The following is a 17,528-nucleotide window of genomic DNA, read 5'->3' as shown; positions in this document are numbered from 1 at the left end:
GCCCTTAATGCCCCTCGGGTTTCTAAAGACCTAAAGGAGGCCCCTACACCCACCCCTCCGTGTTCCGCTCTCGTTCCGTGCGCGGCGTCTCCCCGGGCAATTCACACACAAACAACTTAGCCGAACCCCCACCTCCCATTTACAAAAAGTGTGTGTTTTATCCTAGAAATTCAGATACACAACTTAACACCACCAACCCTTGCTACCGCTAATCGGCGCGGTCCCTGGCGGTTCTCACACACACACGGACGTACAACTTCGTGTTTCCCCAAAGGAGGCGAGAGAGACGGAGGTGGTCCTAGCCCTGTCCGTTTCTACCTCTTTCCCTCCCTCCCCGAATCCCGGTGTTGCCCGGCCCCCTGTATACAGACCGAGGGCTGGAGACGCACCGGCAGGAGGCGGGCACCCAGTCGGCGGGCACCCAGTCCGCGCGCGCACAACCGTACTCAAGCTCTGCACACCCGACGAGCCCCGGCCCCGCGCGCAGCCCAAGCGGGCTCTGCGCAGCTTGGCGATCGCCGGTCGCCTGGGCCTCGGCCCCCGGCCGCCACCGGGAGCGCAGTGGAGCCCGGTTGCCAACCGCTAGCCTGGCTCGACTAGCCCCAGCGGACCCTTAAACGGAAAAGCCCCAAGCACCCGGCGCCCCACGCTCGCACCCCAAGAGTCAGTGGGTAGCGGGAGGAAGGCCCGGGGCCAGCAGGCGCCCTGGTCTGGCTTCAAACTTACCAGGCACCACGAGCGCCTCTGCTGCCGCTGGAGGACGCGCCGCCGCCGCCGCAGCGGCCGCCGCCGCCACTGCCGCTGCCGCCGCCGCCGGCGGGCAGGGTCGGCTCGGGCCGGGAGAAGCGGTGCGAGGGCGCTGAGATCCGCTCGGCTCCGGCTCCAGTTCCGCGAAGACCCGGGCTTGGGTCACCGCGCTGCGTGGACGCCGCTCGCTAGCTCGGCAGCCGGATCGCTGATCGCCCGCCCGCCGCCCGGCCGCTCGCTCTCCCGGGCGCCCGCCGCCGCTCGCTTTTTTAATGTCCACAGACAGTGAAAAGGAACTCGGCGTTAGGGGGTGAGTAAGTGAATCAACTCGCCCGGAGCCGAGCAAGTTGAAGTGTCAGATTACATTGGCTATTCTATTTCCAAAGGGCCCCGCGCCGCCGGCCTCCCGCAAAAGCCGGTGCGGAAGAGAAGACGGAGCGGAGCGCCGAGCCGCCGCCGCTGGCGCTCGGCTTGGTTCTGCTCGTGCGCTCTGCGCTTTCGCCGCTCTTTCCCTTTCCTGTTCTCCTCTTTCTTTCCCTAACCTTTCCTTTCCCGTCTTTTACTTTATTTCTTACCCACTCCTGAGTTTGAGCCCTTTTCAAGCTTTTCCCCTCTTTGGCTCTGATGGGCTTCGCGTGACACCCTCCAACCCCGCCACTCACCTCCCTTATCTCTCCATCACCATCCACTATTCCATGACTGTCCCCACCTCCACCCTAGCAAGTTTGAAGTAGGAGAGAAATGTGGGACTTAGAAAAATACCAAATTGGGGAGGAGGCTAAAATCACCGATTCACTGAAGTGCCCCACGCTTGGGTCGCGCGCCTCCAACTGGAATGCACACTGGGCTGAGAACGTGGTCAGGTTCCTGAATTGGGGATGAGTGAGTTGCTAACAAGATCGCCAAAGCCTTCTCCTGGAGGGACTTTGGGGTTCTTCCCAAAGCCCGAGGGCGGGCAGGTGAGGCGAGCGGAGGACACCTCACCACCTTCACCACCACCAATGGCGATGTTGCGGGAGGGCGGTGTGTGGCGCCCCAAAGGCTGGGGAGGATCCGAGCGCAAGGTCTCTCCCAGGCACCTAGAGAGTCCAGAGGCGTTTGGATTTCCCGAAGGCCCTGGGGAGCGCCCTGGACAGTACGCGCAGGCAGGGTGGGGACGTCCAGACATGAGCCCAGCCCTCGGTCCTGAGCTGGGCACTGATTGCCCCAAGGAGCCGCGGAGAGCGATGGCACGCCCAGGGCACAGTTGGATGCTCCCACTCGCGGCATTCCCCTCGCGGACCCAGCCCTCAGAGCATCTAAGTGCGCACCCACCTTAGCTCACATCCACTGTCACTCACTCACACGGCAACTCCTGCACAAATGGCAAATACATTGGCGCCAACACTCAGTATTACAAACACGCTTCCTTGCGCACGCAAACACGTACACTTTCCCTCACAAATATGCGTGTACACGGTCATAGCAAGCACACTCGCAGAGGCACGCAATTGCACACAGACACATCGGTGTACAACCCCGCATATACTCAAAAAACAAAACACAAATCTTCACGTTCACGTACACATAAAACCCCACGTTCACCTCCCTTCCTCTTCCACACCCCTTCCTCAAGCCCACCACTCATGATTTGCCGCACCCTCAGTCTCAAATCATAATTAGCGCTCCAGCAACCGGTTGTACAGACATACACACTCGCGCGCCAGCACTCGCTCCCCTCCCAACACTAGCGGGGGTGGCTTCAGCCGGGCGCCTGCTGAGGATTCCAGGTGTGGCGGTAATCCGCTCTCCATGTTTTCCAGTCCGCCGCGGTGTTGGAGGCGAGGCGAGGCGAGGAAGGGAGCTGGAATAACAAAGGCAAGTTGGGGAGAGCGCAAGGGGGCGCAGCCTGGGCCGAGCGGCGGGGGGAGCCCTGCTCCGCCGGGGCTTGGGAGGCTGCAGGGTCTTGGGCGCCGGGAGCTGGAGGGACAGGGGGGCGGGGAGGAGCGAGGGGGGAGGAGGTGGTCGAGGGGCGGGGCCTAGGCGTGACGTCAGAGAACAATGACACCGCCGGGGGCGGACACCCCCGGGATCTGAGACTAGCGGAAGACGTCCTGGCTCCGCAGGGCAGTTGTCTGATTGATGGGACCCGCTTGGGAGTGCGGATGTGCCACGGAGACTTGGGGATCGCCCCCAGCCTCCTGGGTAGTGATCAGTGCGGACCCTGGGCCAATGCCGGGACCAGGCCGGAGTTCCCTCCTCACCCTCATTTTAGACATCTTTCAGAAAGCTTCTCTGACCTCGACTTGAACTCCTTTAGAGCCGGCGAGATCACTCCTTTAACCACCAAGGGAGAGGAGGCAAAATGAATTGGCTAGCCCTGAATTCATTCTTAAAGCTGCACTAGTGTTATAGCCAGCGAACTCAGCCTGGATATCTGAGGCTGAGAGGACTGCAGCTAAGGTCCACCGGAGCGTGAGGGTTGTGGGGATGCCGTGAGCCTGCTCGATTTTCTCAGGGGAAATCCTGCCTCTCAGTGCCGGTGCCGTTAGATGCTAGGGAGGCTCAAGGCACAAGACTAGTTCCTGTTGCCTTGATGACCATGTAGGTCAGGATGCTCAGTCCTCTGAAGATTTCTCAGTGACAGATGGGCTCATCAATTCCAGAAAAGCACTGCTTTCTTGGCCTCAGTCTTTGGAACTGTCACATGGACTGCTTTCTCACTGCTCTGGCACAGGTGGCAGCTGAACATCCCTGGGGAAGATGAATGGTATGAAAGCACTTCCAGACCTCTAGGGACACCGGGGAGGCATGGTCCCAGCACATTCTTGTGGGAGGAGCACCTCCCCTCAGCCTCTGGATGGCCCAGTTTCCTAAGTGGGGACAGTAGGGGGAGGGGTGCAACCTGAGAAACCCTTGGCCTGACCCGGGGCTGGAAGGTGGGAACTCAGCTTGCTAAACGCGGCTGGAACCACAGCTGCCCTCTCCACCCAGCAATTTATAGCATGTGACAGCCATGATGCCACTCCCACCCCAGACCCAAAATCCCAGGCCAGAGTTTTTGATGTTTGAGGACCTAAAAGGCAAGTGTCCAGCCTCAGCAAGAACTAGACTAGTTCCTGTTGCCTTGATTACCATGTAGGTCAGGATGCTCAGTCCTCTGAACATTTCTCAGAGACTGATGGGCTCCTCAGTTCCAGAAAGTGGAGGATACAAGTGACCTTTGAGATGACCACTCTGCCTTTGAAAGCTCCTGTCTGGAAGACCCCTTCCCCCACCCAGTTCTCTTATATCTGAAAACTAGGAAGCTACTGCAGAGGGCAGAGAAGCCAAGCCCAGCACACAAAGCAAGTACAACTCTGTAGCATGGAACCTGGTGGAATTTCAACTCTTTTCAGCTGGGCAAGCATGGCAATTGATAGCAGCAAGTTGAAGAAATCTCACCTGGGCCCAAGCCTCCTGGGGACCCTGAGCTCCAGTCCTTGGGACTTAGGCCTTGCTATCTCTATTCATCTTTCAGAGAAATAACAAGGCAGGTTGGATGGATCCCTGTGAGGTCTTGGAAGAAGCTCTGACTTATTTTGTACCTACTGTGTGCTGGTACTCTGATAAGGGCCTCTTAGCATTAGTTTATTGAATTTTCACAGTGCCTAGAATTAGGTACTACTACTACCCACCCTTCAGAGAAAACTGGACTGAAAGTGACTTGCCCAAGGTCAATCAGGATTTGAACTCAGGCTCTCATCAACGCAGTTTCTTGCTGGACTCTCAGCCGCAGCTCTGCATCCTTGGTCAACTCTCTGTGTGGTCCTAAGCAAGTTGCTAGCCCTCTCTGGGCTTCTGTAAACCAAGGGCGAGGGCCATGAAAGCGGTCAGGCTTCTTTGGAAATTGTGTGTCTTGAGCCCCTACCCTCTCAGCCTTAGCTTCTGTGTGCCTGGATCTCTGAGGGTGAAGCAGAGAGGAAAGTACTTTTACTTTCTACCCACTGAAAGCTGGAAGATGGGTCCCACTCAGTTAGTGCAGGCCCATAAATCACCTGGCTTCAAAGACAACTTCACTGCCCATCAAGAGGGTGCAGGCTGCATGGGGCCAGCCTGTGGGCACCAGTGCAGAGGCCAGCCTATACCCATCTTCAGAGAATAGATTCAAGTGCTATTAATTTCCTTACATTGTTCTGGGAGCTATCAGTGAGGAAGCTGGCCATTGGTTAAGCCTGGACTCCTGGAGCAGAGATCCAGGAAGTCCAGGGAGCCAGGAAGAAGACAGTGGTGGGAGGCTTTAGGTCCTGGGTCAAAGGAGAGGACTTGGGTGGGGTGTGGAGAATCTGGCCTTGGCCTGGGGGCCCTCTGTAGGCTGGGGAGCAGGGGACTGACCCACATGGTGTGGAGTCCTACCTTTCCCGGACTGCCTTTTCAGTCTCCACTCTCTACCCCTCACTTCCAAAAGACAACCAAGGAACTAAGGGGCAGAAGGAAAGTCATATTTATTGATTGCTTACTGTACACCAAGCACTTTGGAAATATTCTCTCATTCTGTCCTCTCATCAAGCCAGAAAGTATATTTTCCCACTAAGGAAAGAAGATCAGAGAGGTTAAGTGACCTGCTCAGGATCTCACAGCTATTTAGTGGGCTGGGATTAGTCCTGGTCTCAGCTGGACCTCAGGGTTGAGAATGTGGACTTGCCTTCATCTTAGTACTAGCTATAGTGCAGAGAAGGTGATTGAGTATTGTGGTAGGGTAAAGACCCTCACTCACCTGCCAGTGAATGATCAGGGCCCATTCCATGGCAGTGGGGTAAAAGGAAGTCCATTTAGTCCTCTTACCTTGGTGGATCCAGGAGGTATTTGGTTACTGCCTAGCTCAGAGGCCTATGCCTCTTAGGGCGGGTGGTCCGGTCCAGCCAAGAGTGGATTCCTCTGATACATCAGGAGGCCCTGATCTACCTGCTCCCCGTATTCCAATCACATTGCCCCTCCATTCTCTGAGGCCACATCTTTGCAGCTTCCTTGGCTCTCCTAGGCCCTTCTACCAAGCATGCTGTCTCTCCGCTTCTGTCACAGAGCTCTGCTTCTTTCAAAGGGAGGTCCTGGAGAGTGGACTGAGAGTCTGCCACATGAGCTGGGACACCGTTGCCCCCAGCCCGCCACTGCTCACTGCTGTATGGCCTGAGCACATTACAGACTTTCTGTCCTCTGTTCCCCCTTTTGTCACGTTCTTATGGAACACACAGGGATGTACAGGGGAACTTTTGCCTCTGATTGCCCTGTGATTCTGTAGGTCTGAGCCTTTGACCCTTGGACTGAGCTACAGTGAACTTCAGGATTTGAGGGGGACCCTGCTTTGGGGAGTATGTTCAGACAGCCCCTGGACAGATACAGACAGGAAAACATAAACACAGAGGGAACTGGGAATAGGTAATGATCCTAACCCCTTGCTTCATGAGTACCTCTCATCCTCTGAGCCTCACATTGGCCATTTTACGGATGACTAAACTGAGCTCCAAAGGGAGTTGGTAGCTTTCCCATGGCCATGTGGCTGGGAAGTGCCAGAGCTGGGACAAGAACTAGGCCTTCTAATGCAGTGCCCTCTCCCCTGCACTACTGGGGGCAGTCTGGAACAGCAGCCAGAGACAGGGCCAGCCTCCTTCCTCTGTCCTGACAGCTCCTGCCCCCGGAGGAGCCTGTCCTCTCTGGCACTGGAGGGAGAGGGAGAAACCATCACAGCCTTGGCATCTCCCCTCCTCACCTGGATGGAAGTCTTCTAGTCTCAGGCTCACCCTCCCTTGCCCTGTCCGTGCTGGGTGGCTTCCAGAATTGCCAGCATTATGTACATACTCTTACCTCCTCATGCTCTTCCTGCCTCCTGGCGTACACCCCTCCCAGATTTCAAGGCCACATCTATAGCCACCTGCTCAGAAGCCCAGCCTGACAACTCCAGCAGATGTGCTTTTACCTGGCCTCAACCCCCTATGCTGCTGCCCTTGCCTCCAGTATCGTCATTATTATAGCAAATACTTAGTAAGCTCTTACTATTTGCCTGGAATAAGTATCTCCTACACATAAACTCCTTTAATCTTCACATGAGCTAATTAGTAGGAGTAGTAACTTACCCATTTTACAGATGAAGAAACTGAGACAGAGGGAGAGTTTCATTTGCCCAGTGTGGCACCTCACCAGTCAGGGAGGTTAGTTTGATGTGTACACATACCCCCCACACACACACACTCCTCACCCCCCACCAAGACTACCACATAGGATGACTCAGTGCTCTAGCAAGCCAGCATAGTGCCTGAGTAACTGACACAGGGTCAAGTGCAATGGAACATGCAGGGGTAACACAAGGATGAAGCAGACCCAGCCTTCTAAGAGCTCACAGGCTATCAGGAAGGACAACCCACACCAAATGCCACCCTAAGAGTTTGGGGGAAGTCGAGCAGTTGGCATTGAGTGGGCTCTGGATAGCAAGCTCTGGTGGAGGTTAGGAGGAAACAGACCAGAGTGAGTCATGGACTTGCCCAAGGTCACACAGCAAATGTGAGGCAGCATCTGGGTGAGACCTCAGGCTCTAAGCGTGGTGTCGATTCTTGCACCTTGCAGCCAGCTGTGGGCTCCTGTGTCTGTGCTCTTTTTCAAGGACACTTGGTCCAGATGCCTCCACGATGCTGAGCTGTTCAATGAGTGGCTCCAGTCTTTCTCTCCTTTCTATTAAAAAAAAATTTTTTTAAAGAAGAAGAAAGAAAAGAAATCCAGGCGTTGTTCCTGACTGCAGCTGGTGCCAACTAGAATCCTGCCGAACGGAATGGAGCCAAGAGCCCGCTGCCTGGGGCCTGGCTGCTGACATGGGGCCTTACTATCGTGGGCTGACGGTGCAGCCCCTCCGTGGAAACCCTCTTCCCCTGCCTCCCTGGCGTTAGTTCTGGGTCTCCTGGTACCCTCACCTCCCTGCCAAAATCAGGTGCTTACTTGGAATAGCTGCAGGAGTGCTGCTGTCCCTTGCTTCCCTTCCTCACTGAGCCACAGCCTGGGCTGAGCTCTGCCTCCCTCCCTTCCTGCCAGCCTGTCCCCTCCCTTCTAGGAAGGGCCTTCGAGTGCCTGTATGGGAGAGTGGCAGAAATCCTGCTGCATGGAATCATCTGTTTGACTTCAGAACATACCAGGAATTTCCATCCCACCCCCACCTGACTCGGTAGGTGACAGTCCAAGCTCACCCATTGAGGCAGTTTGCAGTGATGAAGGCCTGGGGAGTGGGGCAAGGGGCAACAACAGACAGTTTTGCAGAGACACAAAAATGGCTTTTAAAGTCTCTGGTTCACCTGCTCCTTCTACTTCAAGAGACTTGGTCTTAGGAGGAAAAGGGTTTGCCAAACTCTCCCTGGTTATCATTCTCCCCTACCTACCCCTTTAAAACTTTGAGCTCCATTTTGCACACATACACCCTCTCCCATTGGAAGCTGGTCAGGCCCAGGTTACCCCAAGCAGCAGCCTTATGAGCAGCAGTCTGGCCAGCATCCAGTGTCCACTAGAACATTTGGGCTTGGCCCCGCCCTGCCATCCAAACCAGCTTTCTGACCTCCTCACTTACTCCACTGGGTACAGCATTTAAAAGTTTATACAAAGTACTTTGGGTTTCACCTGAGTGCTGCAGCAGCCTGATGAGGCAGACAGAGATGGCACTACCCACTTTGCAGAGGAATACACTGAAGATTTCAGGGGATTGACCAAGGTCATAAGGAGAGAACAGAGTTGGTATTTGAACCCTGGTCTCTTGATTTCCTGTCACTAAGCAAGAATAGGGACCCGAGTGGTAATGGTCTCAGAAGATGACATTCCCAGATCTATATAAATGCTGCCAGGAGACAGGATCCCAGACACACTGATTCATTCAACAAATAGTTATTGAATCCCTGCAAAGTGCCGGGCACGAAACTAGGCACTGGAATCCAACAGTGAGCAAAACAGATGTGGTCCACGCTATCACAGAGCTTGTATTCTGATGGAGGAGAGACACACCAAGCTGTACAGGAAAACCTCCCTGTCTGTACCAGTCCCTCCCAAATGCACTGGAAGAATCCTTGGCTAGGAGGCTGAAGACACAGGTTCTAGCCCCAAGGTTGCCCCTAACTCTGTGCGACACTGGATGAGGTTTTCCACCTGTGAAATTTGCAAGCATGTGGTCCTCACAGGTTTTCTCAAGACCTTTCCCTACTCCAAGCCTCTGAGTCAAGTGGTTAATGATTTCCTGGCATGAATGATTACACTGATTAATTTTTTTTCTTAAATTTGACATTTCATAGGCTTTCAGGGCCGGAAAAGGGCTTCTGAGTTAATCTAATCTGAGTCCCTCAGATTAGACGGGAGGTACCCATCAACCTCATTCTTTCCAGGAGTTAACTGTGTCTGCTAGCATCCTTCTGCGAATGGGTGCTTGTTGCCTCACATAGCAGACACTGCCCAGTGGTGTGCTGGTGTATGTTTAACATCTGGCTCTCAAAAGAGGAGAAAACCTGATTTGTAGCATTTGCTGATTTCCATGGTGTAAATATTCCCACCATGGCCAAATTCAAGCTGCCATCTTACAATCAACCAGCTCACACTTCCTAAAATTTAAACAATCAGCTCTTGTGAGCCAGTTCAATCTGTCTCCAACAGACCACTGCCGCACCCCTCAGAGAAGCCCTATCCGGCTTTGCTTGTTGGGAGTTCTCCTGGTATTGAGCAAAACAACCGACTGTCGGGATGTCTGACCTGGAAGTCCTGAGCTACTTTCCTGGAGTGTCATAGGACAACAGGGACCCTTGGCTCCATGAAGCCCTTCAGAGAATTGGAGGAATTGACCCTGTCTACCTGTGAGAAGGGAAGTTCCAAGACCAAGTGGTGTCAGGATAGATCCACTTTTCCTCTTTGCCCTTCTCTTCCCCTTTCCTTTCTCCTCCCTCCCTCCCTTCATACCTTCCACGTATATTTCTAGGGCCTCTGAGGCATCAGGACCTAGGTAATGTGCTACGTAATGTGGACACAGTGACCCATGTCTTCACTCACACTGGCCCCTCCACCTAGAAAGTCTCCCTACTCAGCCTACCCACCTTTGAGGCTGCATTCAGATGTCACCCACTCTCAAAAGCCTGCTCTGACCTCTACCCTGTCCCCTCCTGAGGTGGACAGGCCCCCACCCTCCCAGAGCCTTTATCCGTCCCTGTTTGGCACTTATCATTTTCTACCTTGGATCACAGCTATTTGTGTACAAGGCTTATCTCCCTGCCAGACTGGGAGGCTGCACAGGATTGTTGAAAGAGAGTGAACTTTGGAGCCGCACGTCCTGGTCCTGAATCCAGCCCTGCCACTTGCAGCTATGGGTGCTCAAGGAATTCACACCAGCTTTTAGAACCTCAGTTTTCTTTTTGTAAAATGGGGCTGGTGCTAGTTACTTCCAAGATGCTTCGACTATTAAATGAGGTTACAAATGGAAACTCCATTCTTGTTCCTGTCTGGGCTCCCATCTGCTGGGGGACAAGAGATTTTGTCCAGTGCCTTCTTGTATTCTCGTGGTTATAACAATAACAACATAAATATTAACAATGGCAAACACATGCATATAGTGTTTAGTAATTACCACATGCAGAGTGTTAGTCTAAGAGAACACGTATTAACTCATTCATTCTCACAACAACAGCCTTGTGGCAACAGAATATTATTATTCCTTTGAAGAGATGAGCAATCTGAGGCAAAGACAGGTAAGAGGACAAGCCCAAAATCACACCGCTAGTGAGTGAGAGAGCTGAGATTTGAATCCAGAAACATCTGCTCCAGACCCTGAGCTGTTGAACACTATGTTATACGGCCATGATACAAGTGTTGGAGGGGCTTAGGAGCAGTGCGGGTATGTAAGTGCCCATGCTGTACCCCAGCTGTGAACATTCTTGCCCAGTCCTGTGGGGTAGGGATGAGGTGGCATTAGAGAAGCTCCTGGACTGCCCAGTAGGACCACCCAAAGGGAAAGTGGTTAGTGCTAAAGAGCCGTATTTCTTCAAGTTCCAGAGGAACTGAGAGCATTAATGGACAAAGCAATCAGAGAAGGCTTCATGGAAGAGGTGGCATTTGCAATGGGCCTTGACAGAGGAGAAGGATTTGGACTAGGATGAACAGAGCAGAGAGAATGGCAGGAGGAAAGGTGTAGCGATGGGAGAGGTATATTAGGGGTTCATTTAGGAATCAGGCTAGACATTCTGGTGGGTGGGTGGGGCAGAGATGGTAATATGAGGAAGGAAATGTTGCTCAGTCTGTGATTCAGAAACAGCTAAGGGAACTGTGTCAGGGACTGTTGAAAGCCAGTACTGACTCCAAAGAGCTGAGAGCCAACTGAGCTGCCCCAGGGACCAGAGCGGCATTTTGCTTCTCTGTAAGCTACTCTAAGATTCCAAAGTCCTGGGTGCCTGAATCTGAGACCTGCCTCTTGGTCACATTCCTCTGTGTTCCGAGCCGCCATTTCACTATCTGCAGAATGGGCATGAAGAGTGAACCTTGCCAGCCAGTTGAAGTAGGAAACAGGGCTGGTGGAATGATGTGCCTGACACTCCTGGGACAGGAAGTGTGTAGGAAGTACTTGGGGGAATGAGAGCTGAAAGGGGAGGGTTGGGAGGAGCTCTCTCTGAAGGCCAGTGCGTGCCAAGCCTGCCGAGTTGGCTCAGATTGTGCCTCATGATTCTCCCAACACCACATGCTCCATTTCCCTGGCACTGCCAAAGCCTGCCCAGCTCTGCTGGCTTAATAGCAACCTTCCTCCCAGGCTTCTACAAGGACAGCTCCTGGCAGGCTCTGAGCTGACCCTGTTCCTCCAGCCAGCCTGGTTCAACCTTACCATGCCCCCTCCAGGTAGCGCTCATTGTACAAACAAAGCCTTTGAGAGCATTCATTGTATGCCAATGGCTGTTTTAAATGCTTCCCTTGTATTAACTAATTTAGTCCTCACAACTACACTGTTTAAAATGAGGAAACCGAGACACAGAAAAATTTGGCCAGGACATCCCACTGCAGTTTCATGGCAGGAAAGGCAAAGCCAGTGGCACCTGGAAGCAGGCCTATGAGGTGGTCATTAGGACCCTTTGTAGATGTTTCCCTGTGGAGAATATTGCAGTTCTGAGCCCCCTGACATTTTTCCTTATGTCACAGTCTCAGGCAGCTCCTATGCCCTCATGCATGCCCAAATGTTCACATACTTGCCACCAGAATCACCCAGAGTCACACCAACACTCACACAAGGGGCTGACAGTCATAGGTTCTCTCTCTCTCTCTCTCTCACACACACACACACACACACACACACACACACACAGAGGCACTCTTCCCACCCTGCCGCACACATGGATGGACCTTACAGATCCACACGCTGACACCCAGGCAACCCGCATGGTCCATGCCCGGACTGAAAGATACCCACCCCACCCCTCGCTTTTGTCCTTCCTCCACGCGCAGGCTCCTGTGCTCCCCAGATGACAGAGTGGTGTCTCCCTGCCACGGGCTCACACTGCGTGCCCCTTGCCCCATGTCCAGGCTCCAGCCTCTGCGGATATCCTTTTGGTCTAGGCCAGTGGTCCCCAGCCTTTTTTGGGCCACGGACCGGTTTAATGTCAGAAAATATTTTCACGGACTGGCCTTTAGGGTGGGACGGAGAAATGTATCACGTGACCGAGACAAGTGTCAAGAGTGAGTCTTAGACGGATGTAACAGAGGGAATCTGGTTATTTTTTAAAAATAAAACATTGTTCAGACTTAAATATAAATAAAACAGAAATAATGTAAGTTATTTATTCTTTCTCTGCGGACCGGTACCAAATGGCCCACGGACCAGTACCGGTCCGCGGCCTGGGGCTTGGGAACCACTGCTCTAGGCAGCTTCATTCTCATTCATCCAAGCAAAAGGCTCCAGAAAGTATGCCCAGTGCCTCCACTTTTACTGCAAGACCCACCCAAATCACTGCCCCTGCTCTGCCTCTTTCAGTAAGAGTTGGGCCTCAGGGGTGTGGCAAGGGCTTGGGGTGGACGGGTACCCTTCCCCCTCTCCTTGGGCTGAAGAAGGAACAGCAGGAAGAGGAGAGGGAATTAATCCTGGCCTCCCCTCCTCCAGGCTCTCTGTGATGCTAATTTCCTTTGCCTTTGATCGCACTCCCCAAACCCAGGCCTCTAACTCAGAGCAGGAGCCGGCCTGGCCCTGGCCTGAGGCTGAGCACCTCCTTTCCTGTGGCAGAGTGGGCTTCCTCCCCTGGGAAGGGGGTCTTGGGGATTAGAGCCCCATTTACTGGCCCCGGCCTTTGCAACATGCTCTCCTATGTGAGCGCTTTCTCACCCTCTCTCACTTTATACAGCAGCAAAGAGAGGCCTGGGGTGAACAGACTCCTGAGGCTTTGGGGCTGGTCAGTGGTGGGCAAGACCTCCAACCTTGCCCTGTCTCCACTGAGGGTCTTTGTTCCAGGGACTTTTTTTAAACCACTATTTATGGAGTAGTTACTGCATGCTGGGAACTCTGTCTTAATAAAGGGCCTGAGTTCCTTTGTCCTCACAGCACCTCTTTTATGGTCCTGCTTTCCAGGTAGGGAAGTTTCTCCACATAACTGTGCTGCTGAGTGGTCAAACCCAGGTCACAAACCAGAGGGGACACAGACCCAGAGAAGGGAAGCCCATACAGGAAGTCGGCCAGGTACTAGTCCCTAACTTTCTGACTCATCAGCCTTGTTCTGGAAATGACTAGACTCTTCTATGGACCCAGTGGAGCTAGGACAAGTGACCAGGCCCCTACAGTGCCCCAGAGCAGGGGAGAGGGCACCTGTGGAGATGCCAAGCTCAGGGAATAACGTAGAGGCGTCTCTGCCAAACTGACCTAGGGATAGCCCCGTAAACTTGGGCATAAACACAATTAAAACTTTTATTGTGTGACATTTCATACATGTAAAAGACTATTTGCAGGCTATGAAACATTAAAGGGAACCCTCATGACCACTATACTTCAGAACTAGAGTGTTATGCACCCTGTGATCTCTGCCTCTCCTGGTCCCTTATTTCCTAGAGGGAATGACTACCCAAAGCTCCTCCATTACTCCCTTTCTCTTTTTAACAAGTGATTCCAGCTCTTGCACGGGGTCCCTTGGCTCACTGCACTGCGTGCTGCATTCCCAGGGGAGGCTTCGAAGAACAACTTGCCTCCCACATGCCCTTCCCCCCAGGGCTGCCTTCGGTGCTGGTGACTGTGCTTGGGTTTTCTGGGCAACGTGGTTCCTGCTTTGCCCTCTCACTTCAGAAAATGCTCTGAAAGGATATTTCTGGTGCAACCAGAAGAAATAGGGCAGGCACATGACAACTGGGGGTCTCTGAACAAGATTTACTGCTATGCCTTTGCATAGCCTGTTCCCTACACCTGTAATGCCCTTCCCACCTAGTCGGCTCAGGAAGCCCAGCTCCTTCTAGGTCCAACTCCATTAAAAAAAACTTTTCCGTTTTGGGAGAGGCTTACCCTACGTCCCCTGCCTCTCACCTCCAGGTTAGTTAGATGTGCCCTTCTCTCCCCAGTCAGAGTCCTTGGGCATCTTCCTGTTGGCCCTTATCCCAGGGCAGATGTTCTAGAAGTTACCAAGAGCAGCCTTTATTCCCAGATCCCAGACACAACTGGGCATCAGACTTGGGCAGATGCTCCAGAATGACCAAGATATAACTGAAGGGAAGATGGTAGCAGATGGACGTCCCTGTGGAACCCCACGGACCAGGGCCTTCAAGGTCTTAGCCAGTCTGCCCCAAGGCTTGTCTAGATGGGGAGTTTAGAGGCAAGGTTGGGAGGAGACTGTTCGGGGCCTGGGGCTGTTGCTTATCTATCTGCTGTGTGGTGTGTGTGAGACGTGTGCCGGTCAGTGGCTGTGCCAGCAGGGGTGTAGTCACAGGAGCACACACTTTTGTGCACATGCCTATAGACATATGTGCCCACAGGTGGCAACACGTCCACAGGCTCTGCAGAGCCTGCAGGGGCACTTCCTTTCCCTGCTTTCAACTCCCCCTCCTGGACACGTCTGTCTTCTTTCTGAGCTCCACACAACACACATTTATGGAGTGCCCGTTGTGTGCAAAGCCCGAGAGGCTGGCCAGAGCAGTGTGGCGGGCCCTGGCCTCTGGGGGGCAGGAATGAGAGAGACTCCACACACTCTTCCTGTTCTGCTCTCCCCTGTGCACTGGCCCTAACAGCCTCCAGTTCCCTTACAAGGGCCCTGAGGTCCAGAGGCCAGAGAGGGGAGCCAGCGGAGATGGGAGGGTGAGACCAGAAGTCCTGTCACCAGTGCTCAGTTCTTGGACCTGGGTCCAGATGGTGTAGGGCCAGCCAGAAACCCCTTCTTCTGAGGATAAACCTAGCTTTGGGAAGGGCCACGCAGAATCCTTTCCCCTGGTGCTGACCTCATGTTTGGGTGACAGTTCCCTGAGCGTCCTGTAGGAGGCGCCATATCTGTTAGCAGCAGCAGGGATTCAGAGAGGTTCTGAGCAACTGTATTTCCGCATGTATAAGACGCACCCCCCCCAAAATTTGGGGTATAAAAACTGGGTGCGCCTTATACAGTAGTTGTAGTTTTCTTACTTGAATTTTCTGCTTTTTTTGCGCGTGTTTTTGTGCTCATTGTTGAAGACAGTGATTCGTCATCAGACACAGATGGAAAAAGCTAATGGATGGGAGTTTTGACAGTGATGAGGAGTTGTATGAATTTCTTTATTTTTGTTTTTTTGTTTTTACAGTGACAGAGAGAGAGTCAGAGAGAGGGATAGATAGGGACAGACAGGAACGGAGAGAGATGAGAAGCATCAATCATTAGTTTTTCGTTGGGACACGTTAGTTATTCATTGATTGCTTTCTCATATATGCCTTGATGGTGGGCCTTCAGCAGATTGAGTAACCCCTTGCTCGAGCCAGCGACCTTGGACTCAAGCTGGTGAGCTTTGCTTAAACCAGATGAGCCCGCGTTCAAGCTGGCGACCTCAGGGTCTCGAACCTGGGTCTTCTGTATCCCAGTCCGACCCTCTATCCACTGTGCCACCACCTGGTCAGGCTGTATGAATTTCATGATGAATAAAAGTTGATTTCAATAACTTTGTATAATACATTTTGTTTTCAAATTTCGGGGCCCAAAATTAAGGTGCGTCTTATACATAGGAGCATTGTATACGTGGGGAATGGTGTGGGACAGCACTGCACTAGGTTTGCATTGGGGATCAGTCACCCTCACCCTGACGTGCACACACACACCAACACTCGTGCAGAAACAGTACTCACAGTACGCATACGTGCTTGCTTATCCAGAGAGGTGATAGAAGTTGCCTAAGGTCACACGTACCCAATGCTGGCTCTCTGCCTTCCAGCTAGGGTTGTTCCTTTAACTCAGACTGCCCCAAAAGGAGACCTAGGGTGACTAGGTTAGCCAGTGTGACTATGAGGGCCGGGAAGTGAAGATCACTGTCTTTCCTTCCCCAGCACCCAGATGCAACCCGGAGTGTTGTGATGCTGGCCTCTCCTCTGCGATGAAGATGGCATTGTGGCTTGGCAAGCAGAACCCTTGGCTCTGGACTCTGACAGCCCTGGGCCAACCCAGGATTCCTTGCTTTGGCCGAGGGATTTGGGGCAGGTTGTTTCACCTGGCTGCAGCTGAGTCCTGAACCACACCAAGAAGATGAACATACTCACTGCACAGTGATTGGAGATAGTGGGCCAGGCCAGTGCCCAGGAGATGGTTGTTGGGGTGGTCAGGGCTTGTTTTTGTGTCCATGGAAGACCAAGCTGCATTGTGTCCAGAATACTCTATCCACATGACTAGGCCCTGCCTGGGGGCCCCAGGAGTCTAAGCTTCAGTCCTGGTGCTGCCCCACCAGCTAGGTGACCTTGGGTGTGTCAGTAGCCCCCTTTGATCTCAGCAACCTTAGCTCCAAAGAAGCAGATCGGTCTGAGGGTCACATGGAGCTAGAACGCTGATCTGACAGGAAAGATCTTATAGACCCCAAGGCTGTGTCCTCCGTGGGGGTGCTGGAGTAGGAAACAGGCGGCCCTTGCCTGTTAGCAGGGCCCTGTCCTTCTGCACCCAGACCCAGCATTCTGGCCTTCAGCCGGGCTGGGAGTTGCCTGTCCTCCACAGAAGGGGACCAGTGCTCACTTGGGGTCCCTGCGGGCCACAGGCCCTGGGCCGCCAGGTTGCAGAGCTCGCCCTCGGGGAGTCTGAGACCTCTTTGAAGCTGCCTTACCAGTAGGGCAAAGGCAGCCTGGATTCAAAGCGTTTCTCCTGGCCCTTAATTACCCCTCTTCACCCACAGGTGGAATTTCCACTCAAAGAGCAAAGAAAGGCGCCGCGCTGCCGCTGGGCTGGTCTCCCTGCTGCTTTGTGTGGCAGCCGCCAGCGCGGCGGTGGCACACAGCTTGGCTTTCTGATTTTAATGATTTCCTGAATTCATTCTGTTTCCTACCTCAGGGAAAGGAGGAGAGGTGATCCTCTTGAAAATTCACTTAATTGCTTTTTATTTGATTTTTATTAAAATGCATTCAAGAATAATGTGATTGCCCCTTTATTACATTGTTCATCAGTCTGGCATGGGGAATCCAACTGGAAAAGGCAGTGGGTGCAGGAGCCTAGTGTGCAGTGGGCAGGAGGCACAGCCCCGCACTGGCACTTGCATCGCGGAAGCCCCAGTTCCAGGTGCTGCTGCCTGGGGAGTGGGGTGATGCCACTTTAGGGAGAACAGAAGGTGGTGTTGAGTGTGGGTGCTGTGTGCACACCCCAAATGCCCTCCCCACC

At 53.2% G+C, this 17,528-nt stretch overlaps 1 protein-coding gene and 1 long non-coding RNA gene across 8 annotated transcripts in view; one reads left to right on the top strand and one right to left on the bottom strand.

The window, feature by feature from the left end:
• Positions 1 to 1,035, bottom strand: part of ZMIZ1 (zinc finger MIZ-type containing 1) — a 244,863-nt gene extending 243,828 nt beyond the window's left edge. For 5 of the 7 annotated variants that reach the window (XM_066243544.1, XM_066243545.1, XM_066243551.1 and 2 more), the window contains exon 1: positions 727 to 1,034. The gene's annotated coding sequence lies outside the window, so the exon portion shown is untranslated. Of the gene's footprint in view, positions 1 to 726 lie in introns of all 7 variants that reach the window. The other 2 variants (XM_066243553.1, XM_066243552.1) reach the window with 2 other exon arrangements.
• On the top strand, positions 950 to 10,479 carry LOC136313304 (uncharacterized). Its single transcript, XR_010727123.1, has 4 exons — positions 950 to 1,057; positions 2,550 to 2,604; positions 7,802 to 7,912; positions 9,376 to 10,479. It is a non-coding gene; the product is annotated as an uncharacterized lncRNA (long non-coding RNA).
• The last annotated feature ends 7,049 nt before the right edge of the window (positions 10,480 to 17,528 follow it).

Source organism: Saccopteryx bilineata, chromosome 9 (assembly GCF_036850765.1).
Source record: "Saccopteryx bilineata isolate mSacBil1 chromosome 9, mSacBil1_pri_phased_curated, whole genome shotgun sequence".
In the NCBI taxonomy this organism is placed as follows: domain Eukaryota; kingdom Metazoa; phylum Chordata; class Mammalia; order Chiroptera; family Emballonuridae; genus Saccopteryx; species Saccopteryx bilineata.
The sequence above is the reverse complement of the archived record's forward strand: the minus strand, read 5'-3'. Positions and strand labels throughout refer to the sequence as shown.